Source organism: Pteronotus mesoamericanus, unplaced genomic scaffold (genome assembly GCF_021234165.1).
Source record: "Pteronotus mesoamericanus isolate MK-2021 breed Mesoamerican mustached bat unplaced genomic scaffold, CSHL_Meso_final scaffold_54, whole genome shotgun sequence".
NCBI lineage: Eukaryota > Metazoa > Chordata > Mammalia > Chiroptera > Mormoopidae > Pteronotus > Pteronotus mesoamericanus.
The window spans coordinates 61,301,237-61,314,854 of NW_026555321.1; the positions used below are offsets into that span (position 1 = coordinate 61,301,237).

Below are 13,618 nucleotides of genomic sequence, written 5' to 3' on the forward strand. Positions count from 1 at the left end.
ACAATTCAACAGAACATCTGCACATTGCATAGTGTATCCAAATAAATAGCCCAAAGAAAAGTCTCTTTCTATCTGTATTTTCTCCCCTTTCCCCCCCTCCACCTACCCCTACACCTCTTTCCCTCTAGCTATAACCACACTGTTGTCTGTGTCTATGTGGTTTACATACATATAAAAGCATATATATATATGATTTTTTATTAATCTCTTTACCTTCTTTCATCCAGCCCCCAACGTCCACCCCTCTTACAGCTGTAGGTCTGTTTCACATACCAATGCCTCTGTTTCTGTTTCATTCAGCAGTTTATTTTGTTGATTAGATTCTACATATAAGTGATATCATATGGTATTTAACTTTCTCTGACTGGCCACATAGAATCTTAAATTCTCTCACCTACAACAATACCCATAACTCCTCCCACAGCTCAAGGTCAACATATATTTCAAGTGCCTAATGAAAAGGGCTTAAGGAAGTGCATATGACCATTGGTGATGGGAGAATAAAAAATATTTGGTAAAAACACAGAAGAAATAATGTTTAAAGCCTGAAATTCAATGAAAACTTATAGTTCAGTGTCATTTTAATAAATGAATGATCTTATAATTTACATGTTCTGATTAAACATGCAAAAGATTTCCAATAATTAACCAAATTACTTTGGAAATCCTACTGCTAATAAATTTCCATTTTTAGCTTCTTTCTGCCTTTCATACACTCAAAAAATTTCAAATATTTGGAATGCTATATTTGGACCATAAATAATTAGAAGGGTAGTAACTAATTCCATCTAACCTCCTATTGCCATCATTTCTTTTTGGATGGTGAATCAAGACATACAGTTCTGAAAACTGACCTTTATTTTCTCTCTTTAAATGTGGCTTTCCTTCACTTCCCTCTCAAACCCTTGGCAGGAACATCCTTTCCATACATAATGCCCACTCCTTCTTTACCACATCCTTCTGGCCCATTCATCATATACAAATGTAGCAGTGAAAGAAATTAAGATTAAAAATAAGACAGCTTCTCGTTCATTTGTAGTCAAGCAGGAAAAAAGGAGTAATTCTGATTGCAAGAAAGGCTTTATTCAGAAACACTTACCAGAAGGCCCATGATGGTATCCAATAATGGAAGTAAACTTTAGAGGTGATGATTATTTTCTTTTTCTCACACACCAAAAATCAAAGAAAGTATCTCTTGATCCTGTCATAAAACAATTAATTTTTCACTGGAACTGAAGACATCTGGGGATAGTGTTGACTGATATATATGAAGAGCTCTCAAAGAGTGGTTAAGAACATAGAGATGTGTCTAACTTAAAGATGGTGGAGGAGTAAGTGGAAGGCACACTGAACACCTCCCAGGACCAATCTGGAATTACAAATAAATTGTGGAGAAATCACCTGGAAAACAACTGAACAATAGTGAGAGAAGAGCCTTAAAACCTTGAACAGACAGAAGAATTGACTTAGAACAACCTAACTGGAAAGGAGTGCAGTAGAGGCTCAAGATGACAGACTGAGCACCCACAGGCAGCAAGGCAAGAGGGATATTGAAACAGCTAGTTGGATCCCCCTGAGAAGAGCAGGATCTAAACCATAAGCGGGGATCTCCAGCCTACAGCACCAGAGCCCAAAAAGCACACAGATAATAGCCAGCTGTGAAAAGTGGCAGTGTGCTCTCTGCCTGAGACAGGCGGCTGTAGATACAAAGAGCCGTATAAAGGGCCAATGCAAAAATTTTTAGTGCAGCCACTTTCCCTGGGCTCCAGCAGAGGTGGGGTCAGAGTGGGCTGGAGCCGCCTGAGAAGAGACTGGAGAAGGAAGCTCGGGGAAAGAACTGAGAAAGTGGATAGAGGGGTCCAGGTGCTGACTCACACCACATTCTGCAGCTGCCATCTTGCTCAGGCACACCACGCCCCCTAAGCAACATCAACAAAAACAAACTCAATAGCCCCGCACCCAAGAGGCTCAACTCAGCACAGTGTTGCACAGGCCCGGGTGCTGAGTACAAAGTGGCAGTCACAGGCAGTAGATCCCCGGATAAAGGGGATGCAGAGTGGTCTAGAGATGCTTGATAAAAGTCTGGCAACAGAGGCATTAGTGAGAGAATGGAGGGAGTGGCCAGGAAGGATTCAGCACCAGAATTCTCCTCACAGCAGGAGCCATCTTGCTCAGGCAGACCACTCCCCCTAAGCAGCAGCAGTGAGAAGGGACCCAATAGCCCCAACCCCAGGAGGCTTGGCCGGTCAGGCGTTACACAGGCCTGGGAGCTGAGTACAGGGCAGCAGTCATGGATAGTAGATCCCGGCTAAAGGGGATGCAGAGTGGTCTATAGGCACTTGAGGAAAGTCGGGTGATGGAGGTGTTGGGGAGAGAACTGAGGGAGTAGCCAAGGGGACCGCAGTGCTGACGCCTCCCCCATACGTCAGCAGCAGCCATATGGCTCAGGCAGACTAGTCCCCTGAGTGGCAGCAGCGTTAAAGGAAACAATAGCCCTGTCCACAGGAGGGAATCTGCCCTGCCCTGACTGTGGAGGGCACAGTGACTAGATTAACAAATGGAGGAGATAAACACAGAGAGTAGATTCCTGGAAGTATCTCAAAGGCTGCCTGTCACACGGGGTTGACATCTTACATCATCAGAGGCAGATTCAGAAAGAAGGATAGGGAAAAAAAAGCAGTCTCTGACCGGAGAAGTTATTACCACAAAGTCAGGAAGTCAAGACAGGTCAATTTAAGAAGCAGAAGCAAAGAGGAAGAGTCTAACAAATAATGGGAAGAAAAAGAAACACCCCCCACTCGAGGGGAAAGGAGGAATCCCCACAAAGACAATGAAATGAAACAGAGACAAGTAAACTATCAGATATTGGGTTCAAAACAATTCCTAAGGAAGTTCAGTGACCTAAGTGAGCTCAAAGTGAATTACGAAAAACTACAGGGAAACTATGAGGAACTTATTGCAAACTATATCAGCATGAAAAAAGACATGGAAACTATCAATAAGATGCAAGAGGAAATGAAGAATACAATTTCTGAATTGAAGAACACAGTAAAAGGAATAAAAATCAGGCTAGATGAAGCAGAGGATCAAATTAGCGAGCTAGAGGACAAGGAAGAAAAAAGCTCCCAGAAAGAGCAAGAAAATGAAAAAAGACTGAAAAAAAAAATGAAGAGGCATTCAGGGAAATGCAGGACAAGCTGAAATGTAATAACATCCATATAGTAGGGATACCAGAAGGAGAAGAGGAACAAGGGGTCACTATCCTGTTTGAAAAAGCAATGATGGAAAAATGTACAAATTGGCGGAGAGTAAAAGTCATGCAAGTCCAGGAAGCACAGAGTGTCCCATACAAGAGGAACCTGGTGAGGCCCACTCCAAGACACAACATCATTAAAATGGCAAATATCAAAGACAAAGAGAGAATCCTAAAGGCAGTAAGGTAGAAACAGGTAGTAACATAAAAGGGAGCCCCAATTTGGCTAGCAGCTGACTTATCAACAGAAACTCTACAAGTCCAAAGAGAATGGCAAGAAATATTCCAAGGAATGAAAGCAAGCCCCTGCAGCAAAGACAGCTTTACTCCACAAGGCTCTCAATTACAATGGAAGGTAAAGTAAGGAGATTCCCAGACAAAAGAAGGCTCAAAAAATACACCTCCACCAAACCAGCAGTACAAGATATGCTAAAGGGACTACTGTAAGAGGATGAAGAAAAAGAGTGAGAAAGAGCAGATCACAGGTACAAAGGGAATAAATGAATAAGTACCTATCAATAATAACTTTAAATGGAAATGAATTAAATGCACCATCAAAAGACGTAGGAGAGTTGAATGGATAAGAAAACACGACCCACACATATGCTGTCTACAAGAGACCCACCTCAGAACAAAGAACCTACACAGACTGAAAGTAAAGGGATGGAAACCAATATTCCAAGCATATGGACAGGAAAAAAGCAGGTATAGAAATATTTATAGCAGACAAAACAGATTTAAAAACAAAGGCCATAAAATGCAAAGGGACACACTGTAATATGCAAAGAAAGCATCCATTGAGAAGACATAAACATTGTAAACATATACGCATCCATCATAGGAGCACTCCAATATATAAGGAAAATCTTGGAACTTGAAGAAAGAAATAGGAAGCAATACATGGATAGTAGGAGATTTTAACACCCCACTGTCAAAAATGGATAGATCTTTTTTTGATCCAATCATCTACTGATGGGCGTTTAGGTTGCTTCCAACACTTGGCTATTATAAATTGTGCTGCTATGAACATTGGGGTGCATAGGTTCTTTTGTATTGGCATTTTGGTGTTCTTAGGGTATAGTCCCAGCAGGGGAATCACTGGATTGAAAGGCAGTTCCATTTTCAGCTTTTTGAGGAAATTCCACACTGCTTTCCACAGTGGCTGCACCAGTCTGCATTCCCACCAACAGTGTACGAGGGTTCCCTTTTCTCCACCTATAAGTGGAACCTAACCAACAATACAAAGATGCAAGGAAAATAAGCCCAGCAACACTGAAAGGAAAAGAAACCAACAGAGACAAGAGGGAAGGAGGTAGGAGGGTGGGGAAAAGGAAGGGAAGGGAAAAAAAAAATTGATAGATCTTCCAAATAAAACAGCAACAAGGATATTGTGCAATTGAATGACATATTAGAATAAATGTACTTAACTGACATTTATAGAACATTTCATCCCAAAGAAGCAAAATACACATTCTTTCCAAATACACGTGGAACATTTTCAAAGATAGACCATGTGATATGACACAAAACAAGCCTCAACAAATTCAGGAAAATCGAAATAATAAGCATTTTCTTGGACCACAAAGGTTTGAAATTAGAAACCAATCTCAAGGAAAAAACTCAAAAACATTCAAACTCATGGAGACTGAATAATACACTACTAATCAATGAATGGGTCAATAACGAGACCAAAGAGGAAATAAAAAACTTTCTAGAAACAAATGAAAATGAACACTCAACAGTCCAAAACCTATGGGACACAGCAAAGGCAGTCCTGGGAGGGAAGTTCATAGCAACAGAGGCCTACCTAAGAAAGATAGAAACATTTCAAATAAACAACCTAACCCTCCAGCTTCAAAAACTGGAGAAGCAACAACAAGGCCCAGAGTGAGTAGAAGAAAGGAAATAATCAAGATCAGAGCAGAATTGAATGACATAGAGACTAAAAGAACAATTCAAAGGATCAACCAATCCAAGAACTGGTTCTTTGAAGAGATAAACAAAATTGACAAGCTTTTATGCAAACTCATCAAGAAAAAAAGGCAGAGGATCCAAATAAATAATATGAGAAACGACAGAGGAAAAATAACAACTGGTACCACAGAAATAGAAAGGATTGTAAGAAATTACTATGAACAATTATATGCCAAGAAATTTGAAAACCTCAATGAAATGAACAAATTTCCAGAAAAATATAACCTTCCAACATTGAATGAAGAAGAAGCAGAAAGCCTGACCAGAACAGCGGGTCAGACTGAAGCAGTGATTAAAAAAATCACCAGCACAGAAAAGTCATCGACCTGACAGTTTCACAACAGAATTTTACAAAACACTTAATGAAGACCCATTGTTCATAGCAGCACAATTTACAATAGCCAAATGTTGGAAGCAACCTAAATGCCCATCAGTAGATGATTGGATCAAAAAGTTAAGGTACATATACACAATGGAATACTGCGCAGCAGAAAGGAAAAAAAGAACTACTAAACTTCGCGACAGCATGGATGGAACTGGAGAGCATCATGCTAAGCGAAATAAGCCAGGGGTGAAAGACAAATACCATATGATCTCACCTATAAGCGGAACCTAACCAACAATGCAAAGATGCAAGGAAAATATGACCAGCAACACTGAAAGGAAAAGAAATCAACAGAGACAAGAGGGAAGGGGGGGCAGGGAAAGGGAAGGGAAGGGGAAAGTCAAGGAACATATAGCATGGACTCATGGACAAAACCAAAGGGGAAGAGCTGAGGGAGGGAAGGTGGGAGGGGGCAAGGGAAAGAGGTGGGGGGGAGGCAGAGACAAATGTATTTAAAAAGTAAATAAATTTAAAAAATGAAAAAAAAAGAGAGACATTCTAGTTTATAGAAAGGGCACACCCCTTTTTATATTATGTTTTGTTAGAGAATTCAAAAAAAAATAAAAAGCAATTTTCTTTCAAAAAAAAAAGTTTTGGCAAGATGATGAATTATATCACAAATGTAGTTGTACTTTTTTTCATGCTCACATTCAGCACTGGGAACAATTTTTCATCCTTCAAAATCATATTCCAGAAGCTCACATAATATATTTTCATTAAATGCTCATACAATAAATGAACCATAAAGTAAAAAAAAAAAAAAAAAATCACCAGCACAGAAAAGCCATCGACCTGACAGTTTCACAACAGAATTTTACAAAACACTTAATGAAGAGCTAACCCCTGTCCTTCTCATACTATTTCAAAATATATAAGAAGAAGGAAGACTCCCAAACTCTTTTTATCCAGCATCATCCTAATCCCAAAACCAGATAAAGACACAACAAAGAAAGAAAACTATAGTCCAATATCACTGATGAACATAGACGCTAAATTCCACAACAAAATATTGACAAAACGCATCCAGCAGTACATTGAAAAGATCTTCCATGATGATCAAATGAAATTCATTGCATGGATGCAAGGATGGTTCAATATTCACAAATCAATAAATGTAATACATCACATAAACAAAAGAAAAGACAAAAACCACATGGTCATCTCAATAGATGTAGAAAAAAGCATTTAATAAGGTACAGCACCCATTTTTTGATAAAAACACTCTGTGGCTCTGAAGATGGTGGCTATGGTGGGAAGGTTGCTGTGGGCTATGTTTTCCCAGCACATGAGCTCCATTCCTTGAGGCATCTCTGCCTGTGCAGCCCTTAGGCCTGCTGCTTCTCAAAGAACAGGCTTGACAAATGTGTTGTGATCTGCTTCCAGCCAAGCAAAATGTGCCTTTAGCACCAGTAAGCATTATGCCTTGCATTGACCCAGGTTCTTCAAACCATGCTCCTGCTGTCACCTAGCACACGTCCTATTTTAAGGGTACAGCCATTGTCAATGGGGAGTTCAAAAAGTGAGGCTTGATGACTTCAAGGGGAAATACTTGGTGCTTTTCTTCTATACTTTGGATTTCACCTTTTTGTGCCCTATGGGAATTATTGCTTTTAGTGACAAAGCCAATGAGTTCCGTGACGCAAACTGTGAAGTTGTCACCATTTCCATGGATTCCCACTTCAGCCACCTCGCCTGGATCAACACACCGAGGAAGAACGGCAGTTTGGGCCACATGAACATCACACTGTTGTCAGATTTGGGTAAACAGAATTCCAAAGACTACGGTGTGCTGTTAGAAGTTCTTGGTCTTGCACTAAGAGATCTCTTCATTATTGAGCCCAATGGAGTCATCAAGCATCTGAGTGTCAATGATCTCCCAGTGGGACAAAGGTGGAAGAGACCCTCCACCTGGTGAAGGCATTCCAGTTTGTGGAAGTCCATGGAGAAGTCTGCCCAGCTAATTGGACCCCAGATTCTCCTATGATCAAGCCACATCCAACTGCTTCCAAAGAATATTTTGTGAAGATAAATCAGTAGATCATCCCATGTATACCTCTAGCTTCTCAAAAGAATCACATTTGGAACTCACTTTTAGCATTTCAAAGATGATTATGTATAGAAGGCAAAAAAGCAGTTATGCTTGTTGCATTCATAAATGTTTATTTTTGTAACATTGGCTAAGGCTTTTTAAATATAGTTAGTTACTAACATGAGTCCCTCATTGTTAACTTCTTGATGGCTAGCTATTTATAGACTGCCTAGGTCACCTGTTTCTTTGATCATGTCTTCAATAGGAAACACTCTTCTTAACCTTACTGGAAACTTTGTTTCCACCAGTGTCATGCAAGTATCAAAAGCCTCTGATCAAGGGTCCTGAAATTTTCTTCTTGAATTTATTTGTGTTAAAATGAATTTTCTTTTAAGGTAACAAAGATCAGAGTTTTAAGATGTTAGCATCAGCAGTCTAATTTAAATTTAACTCTTAGAGAAGAGATATATATGATGAAACAAATGTGACTCACGTTTTTTAAAAATCACAGTGGCAAAGTGACTTAACTGATCATGCAGGTCCTTATCCCTGAGATTTGTAGTTCATATAATTATTTTATTTTACTTGTTATCTGACTTGGTGTCTGCATACATTTCTAAAGATCAACTGAAGGTAATTATAGAGCAAATTTATTTAATTTAGAGATTGCATTTTGAAATCAATGTAATGATATTTTCTGAAGCACTCAATGTAAAATATATTATAATAAATAAACATTAAAAATGTTTATCATAAAAAGTATATCATAAAAAAAAACACTCATCAGATTAGGAATAAAAGGAGCATACAGCAACATAATAAAGGCCATATACAAAAAACCTGCAGCCAACCTCATATTCAATTGGCAAAAACTAAAAGCTTTCCCACTAAGATCAGGAACAAAACAAGGACGTCTGCTTTCACCACTTCATTCAAAATAGTATTGGAAGTCCTAGCCACAGCGATCTGAAAAGAAAAAGAAATAAAAGGCATCCAAATTGGAAAGGAGGAAGTAAAACTGTCATTGTCTGCAAATGACATGATAGTGTACATGGAAAACCCCAGAGACTCCACCAAAAAACTATTCAACCTAGTAAGTGAATTTGACAAAACAGCAGGATGCAAAGTCAACATTCAGAAATCAAAGGCATTTTTGTACACCAGCAATGAAATAGAAGAAGAAATCAGAAAAAAAATCTCATTGGTTATAGCAACAAGGAAAATAAAGTACCTAGGAATAAGCTTAACCAAGGAGGTAAAAGACCTGTATGCAGAAAACTATACAACACTGAAGAAAGAAACTAAGGAAGACACAAATAAATGGAAGCATATACTCATGGATTGGAAGAATTAACATCATCTAAATGTCCATACTATGCAAAGCAATTTAAAGATTCAACAGAATCCCTATTAAAATATCAATGGCGTATTTCATAGACATAGAACAAACATTTAAAAAATTTATATGGAACCACAAATGACCCCAAGTAGCCATAGCAATTTTGAGAAAGAAAAACAAAGTAGGAGGACTCACAATACCTGATATCAAACTATATTACAATGTAGCTATAACCAAGACAATCTGGTAAAGGCATAAAAACAAACATATAGATTGATGGAACAGAATAGAGAGCCCAGAAATAAACCCATGTCTCTGTGGTCAATTGATATTCAACAAAGGGGGCAGAAGCATAAATGGAGTAAAAATAGCCTCTTCAACAAATAGTATTGGGAGAGTTGGACAGCTAAGTGCAAAAAAATTGAAATTCAACCACCACTGACACCATACACACAAATAAACTCAAGATGAATAAAAGACAAGTATAAGTCGCAACACCATTAAAGTCCTAGAGGAGAACATAGGCATGTAACGCTCAGATATCCCAATCAGCAATATTTTCACTGATATGTCCCTTAGCGCAAGGGACATAAAGGAAAAAATAAACAAATAGGACTTCCTCAAAATAAGAAGCTTCTGCATGGCAAATGAAAACATCAGCAAAATGAAAGGGAACAAACTGTATTGGGAAATATATTTGCCAACGATACCTCGTACAGGGTTTGATTTCCAAAATATATAAAGAATTCACACAACTCCCCTCCAAGAAGGCCAACAATCCAATTAAAAAATGGGCAAAGGACCTGAAGAGACATTTTTCCAAGGAGGACATAAACAGGGCCTAGAGGCATGTGAAAGGATGCTCAGCATCACTAGTCATCAGAGAAATGCAAATTAAAATGACAGTGAGATACCAGTTCACACCAGTCAGAATGGCCATCATAAACAAATCAACAGATAACAAGTGCTGGCGAGGCTGTGGAGAAAAGTGAACCATATTACACTGTTGATGGGATTCACAGTGGTGCAGCCACTGTGGAAAACAGTTTAGAATTTCCTCAAAAAGCTAAAAATGGAACTGCCTTTTTACCCAGTGATTCCACTGTTGGGGTTATACCCTAAGATTCCCAAAACACCAATTCAGAAGAACCTATGCACACTGGTGTTCACAGCAGCACAATTTACAATAGTCAAGTGCTAGAAGTAACCTAATTGCCCATCAGTAAATGAGTGGATCCAAAAACTATGGTACATTAACACAATGGAATACTATGCAGAAGAAAGAAAGAGCTACTACCATTCATGACAGCATGGATGGAACTGGAGAGCATTATGCTAAGTAAATAAGACAGGCAGTGAAAGACAAATACCATATAATTTCATCTATAAGTGGAACCTTAATAAATTAGACTGCTAATTGGAATTAAGAGGAGCTGATAAAACAGGTTTCAACTAGTTTTATTTATTTCCATATTTATGATTACAACACCAAACTTGAAAATTTTGAGAATCCTCAGGACAGGTACGTCATTAAAGAGCATTTCTTAGTATCTTTCACAAATTCTATCCCTAAGACTTGGGTGGTTAACAAAAGCCACTCAAAAAATGGCACAATAAGGCCTCAAAATACCTCAAAAATCACCTGTAATCTCGCTTCATGAACATTCTCAACAGCAGTAAACAAGATAATCATGGATTATTGAAATACACAGATGTTTAGAACTTTTATTTAAGATTTTATACATCTTTTGTGCTTATACATTTGAAAGAGCTGCCTCCAAGATACAAAATTGATGAAATGGATTTCTCTATAACAGAAACTAACAGGCTACTTCGTTGGGAATCTTAATTATACTTGATCACCTATTTTCTCCTTTTTATGCTCAAAAGAATGTATTAACTGCATGTCAGATTCAGATGGCAGGCAAAACTTTCTAACTACATTTTGTATTTTTGAGGTCTCCTCATAAAGACCCTCTACTCTATGACTATTCATTCATTTATTTTTTCAGCAATGGTTAATATTTAGGCATGCAGCATAGAACAAGACAATGATACAAAATGCAGAGCACTGTGTTCTATGGAAAGTAAGAAAGAGACATACCTTATCCAGGGGTCAGGAAAGATTCCCCAGAGTGGGTGGTTTATAAAGTGACACCTAAAGAATTAGTTGGGCAGCAGGATGGGGAGGATATCCATGTTGTGGGCATAGGTACTGCACATCCAAAGGTCAAGTGTCAAGTATTCCAGAAATATTTGGTGACAGAATCCCAGAGAGGTGACATTAGAGAGGACGGAGAGGATACTAAACACAGAGTGAGGTTAAGATGGTAGGCAAGGTGCTAGAAGGCACTGTAAACCACATGAAGAAATTTGGACTTTGTCTTAGGAAAGGTAACATCATCCCAGGGCTTTATTAAGAGCAATAACTGAAAATATTTGGATTGCTAAAAGTTCACTCTGGCTGCACAGAGAGTGCCAGCAGTCTTCTGATCCTGACTCACTGGAGGCCCTTTGCTGCTTCAGAACAGTTATAACACCTCTGAGATGGTTTCTCCTCCTCTCTGAAATCAATGAACTTCACATTAAATATCACCACCAACACACACTACATATTCAGTAGCAATAACAAATAAGTTATGCTGCTACCTAAGTACAGAAAGAAAAATCTGTTCCTAGTTCTGAGCACAGGTGCCCAGGCTGTGAACAGGGTATGCAATGAGAAGACCCCGGGTTCAGAAGAGCACCCCAGCCTGGGGACATGGATCCTCATTACCATGGTATCTGGGAAGGCTAAGGAAACAGATGAGAGCCTTCTCCTTTTGCAGGGAAATGAATTGTTTGGTCAGGCAATTAGTTTGCCTACAGTTTTTCCATGAGATTGGATTCCCTATCAACGGTAGCTATAATAGCACAGCAGGCCCACTTCAGTGTGGTATCACCCAGCTGGCAGACACTTCTGAAAATATAGCCTCAAATGTATTTGTTTTCATCCTTTGTACTTAGGTCTGGAAATTGTCTGAGCGACTGAGGCTACCGACCACATGACTCTGAATCTGATCCAGACCCCTCTGCACCAGAGCTGGGAGATTTTGGCAGTATATGACTCAGAAAAGCTTGGTGGGCTGCCCATCAACATTTTCCTCTGGGATATGTGGCCTATAAATGAAAGATTACAGCATATTAGTATATTCGTACCTCTACATTAGTATTCCCTTGTGGCTGCCACAGAACATTCTGAGTTCAAATCTAATTCAGCCTCTTCTTAGTTATGGATTAGATAAGTCGTTAATCTTTGTGAATCTTTGTACTGTAATTTAAACAGCAATAATAATAAATCTGTTTTACAGTACTGCCATGGGGAATAACCAAATTCAAATGCATAATTAGGTATACATGTTTATTTATAGAGTACAACATGTCATAATTCCAAACTAATGACAGATCAAATAACTTCTAAGGCAAGAAAATTTTTGAAAAATGTATTTTTTTAATAAAGGACTACTATCTAGTATAAAATCAGAGTAGAAGGGAAAAAGGTTAAATTATGGCAGGAAATATGACTAATTTACATGAATTTAATTTACAAAAGCACTAAAAGGATAATAAAATATTTTCCTACAATACTTACACAAAAGTTAATCTTATGGTTATTGGAGTATCTATGAAAGTTTCCTAATTAATGATGTACTTCCTTTTTAGTGTAAAAATTTCAAAAAAAATTAATTAGACATACTAAAAATATAGCCTAGAAAGCTCAGGGACCCTTTTCAGAAAAGTATTCTGTATGAAATAATAAAAGCAAATTTATACTAAAAAAAATACAGAAACAAGAAAATGACTGCACAAAGAATTAGAAATTAAAATAATGAAAAAACTCAGAGGGTAACAAAGCTTTTAAAAACACAGTTCAATCAACCCTTCAATGCAGAGGAATTCACTAATAAATGGATGTGCCCTGACATTTTTATTTTTTTGTCTGGGGTGCTCAAAATTAAAATTTATCATTCCAGAGGTTGTTCACAGTTTCAGGTCCTAAAAAAATAGGCTAGATTGTATCATATTCAAATTATATTTGATTAGATAGAAATAAATTACTATTCATTTACAGTTTTTAAAATTTCTCAAAGTTCAATCAATTTAGTAGAAATTACTCTGAGTAATATTTCAAAGAAGTTTCATGTTAGTTAAAAAATGTAAGAAGACATTCACAAATGTAGTCAGAAATACACACTTTAATCCTAGGATGTAAGACCACTGGCTATTGTTAACAAATATCATACTAACAAAACTGTCCACAAAACTAGAATGTATTAATTAAAAATGGCAGAAAAGTATTTTCTTTGTGCATGCAACAGATATTTGATGAACAACCACCAAGGACCAGGTAGTATTCTAGGTGTGGATAGTATATCAATAAATAAGTATGAGGTTGTTCTTCCCATGGATGTTATATTCTAAGAATAGGGAAAAGAGATTATTAAATAAATGATTGGTAGATACACAGATAGAGAAGAAAATATCTGGTAATTCAACTTCTTATGGTGAGAAAACATAGGAGCATGTAATAGAGTGACAGGGTGACTCTGATAGTGTAAAAGGCATCTAAGAAATGTCTAGTCTTTAATACAATCAATG

At 37.8% G+C, this 13,618-nt stretch overlaps 1 protein-coding gene and 1 pseudogene across 1 annotated transcript in view; one reads left to right on the forward strand and one right to left on the reverse strand.

Annotated features, from left to right (window-relative positions):
* The window catches only part of CNBD1 (cyclic nucleotide binding domain containing 1), a 257,585-nt gene that overhangs the window by 123,427 nt on the left and 120,540 nt on the right, over positions 1-13,618 (reverse strand). The gene's annotated exons all lie outside the window — the stretch shown is intronic.
* Positions 6,850-7,649, forward strand: LOC129087999 (thioredoxin-dependent peroxide reductase, mitochondrial-like; annotated as a pseudogene).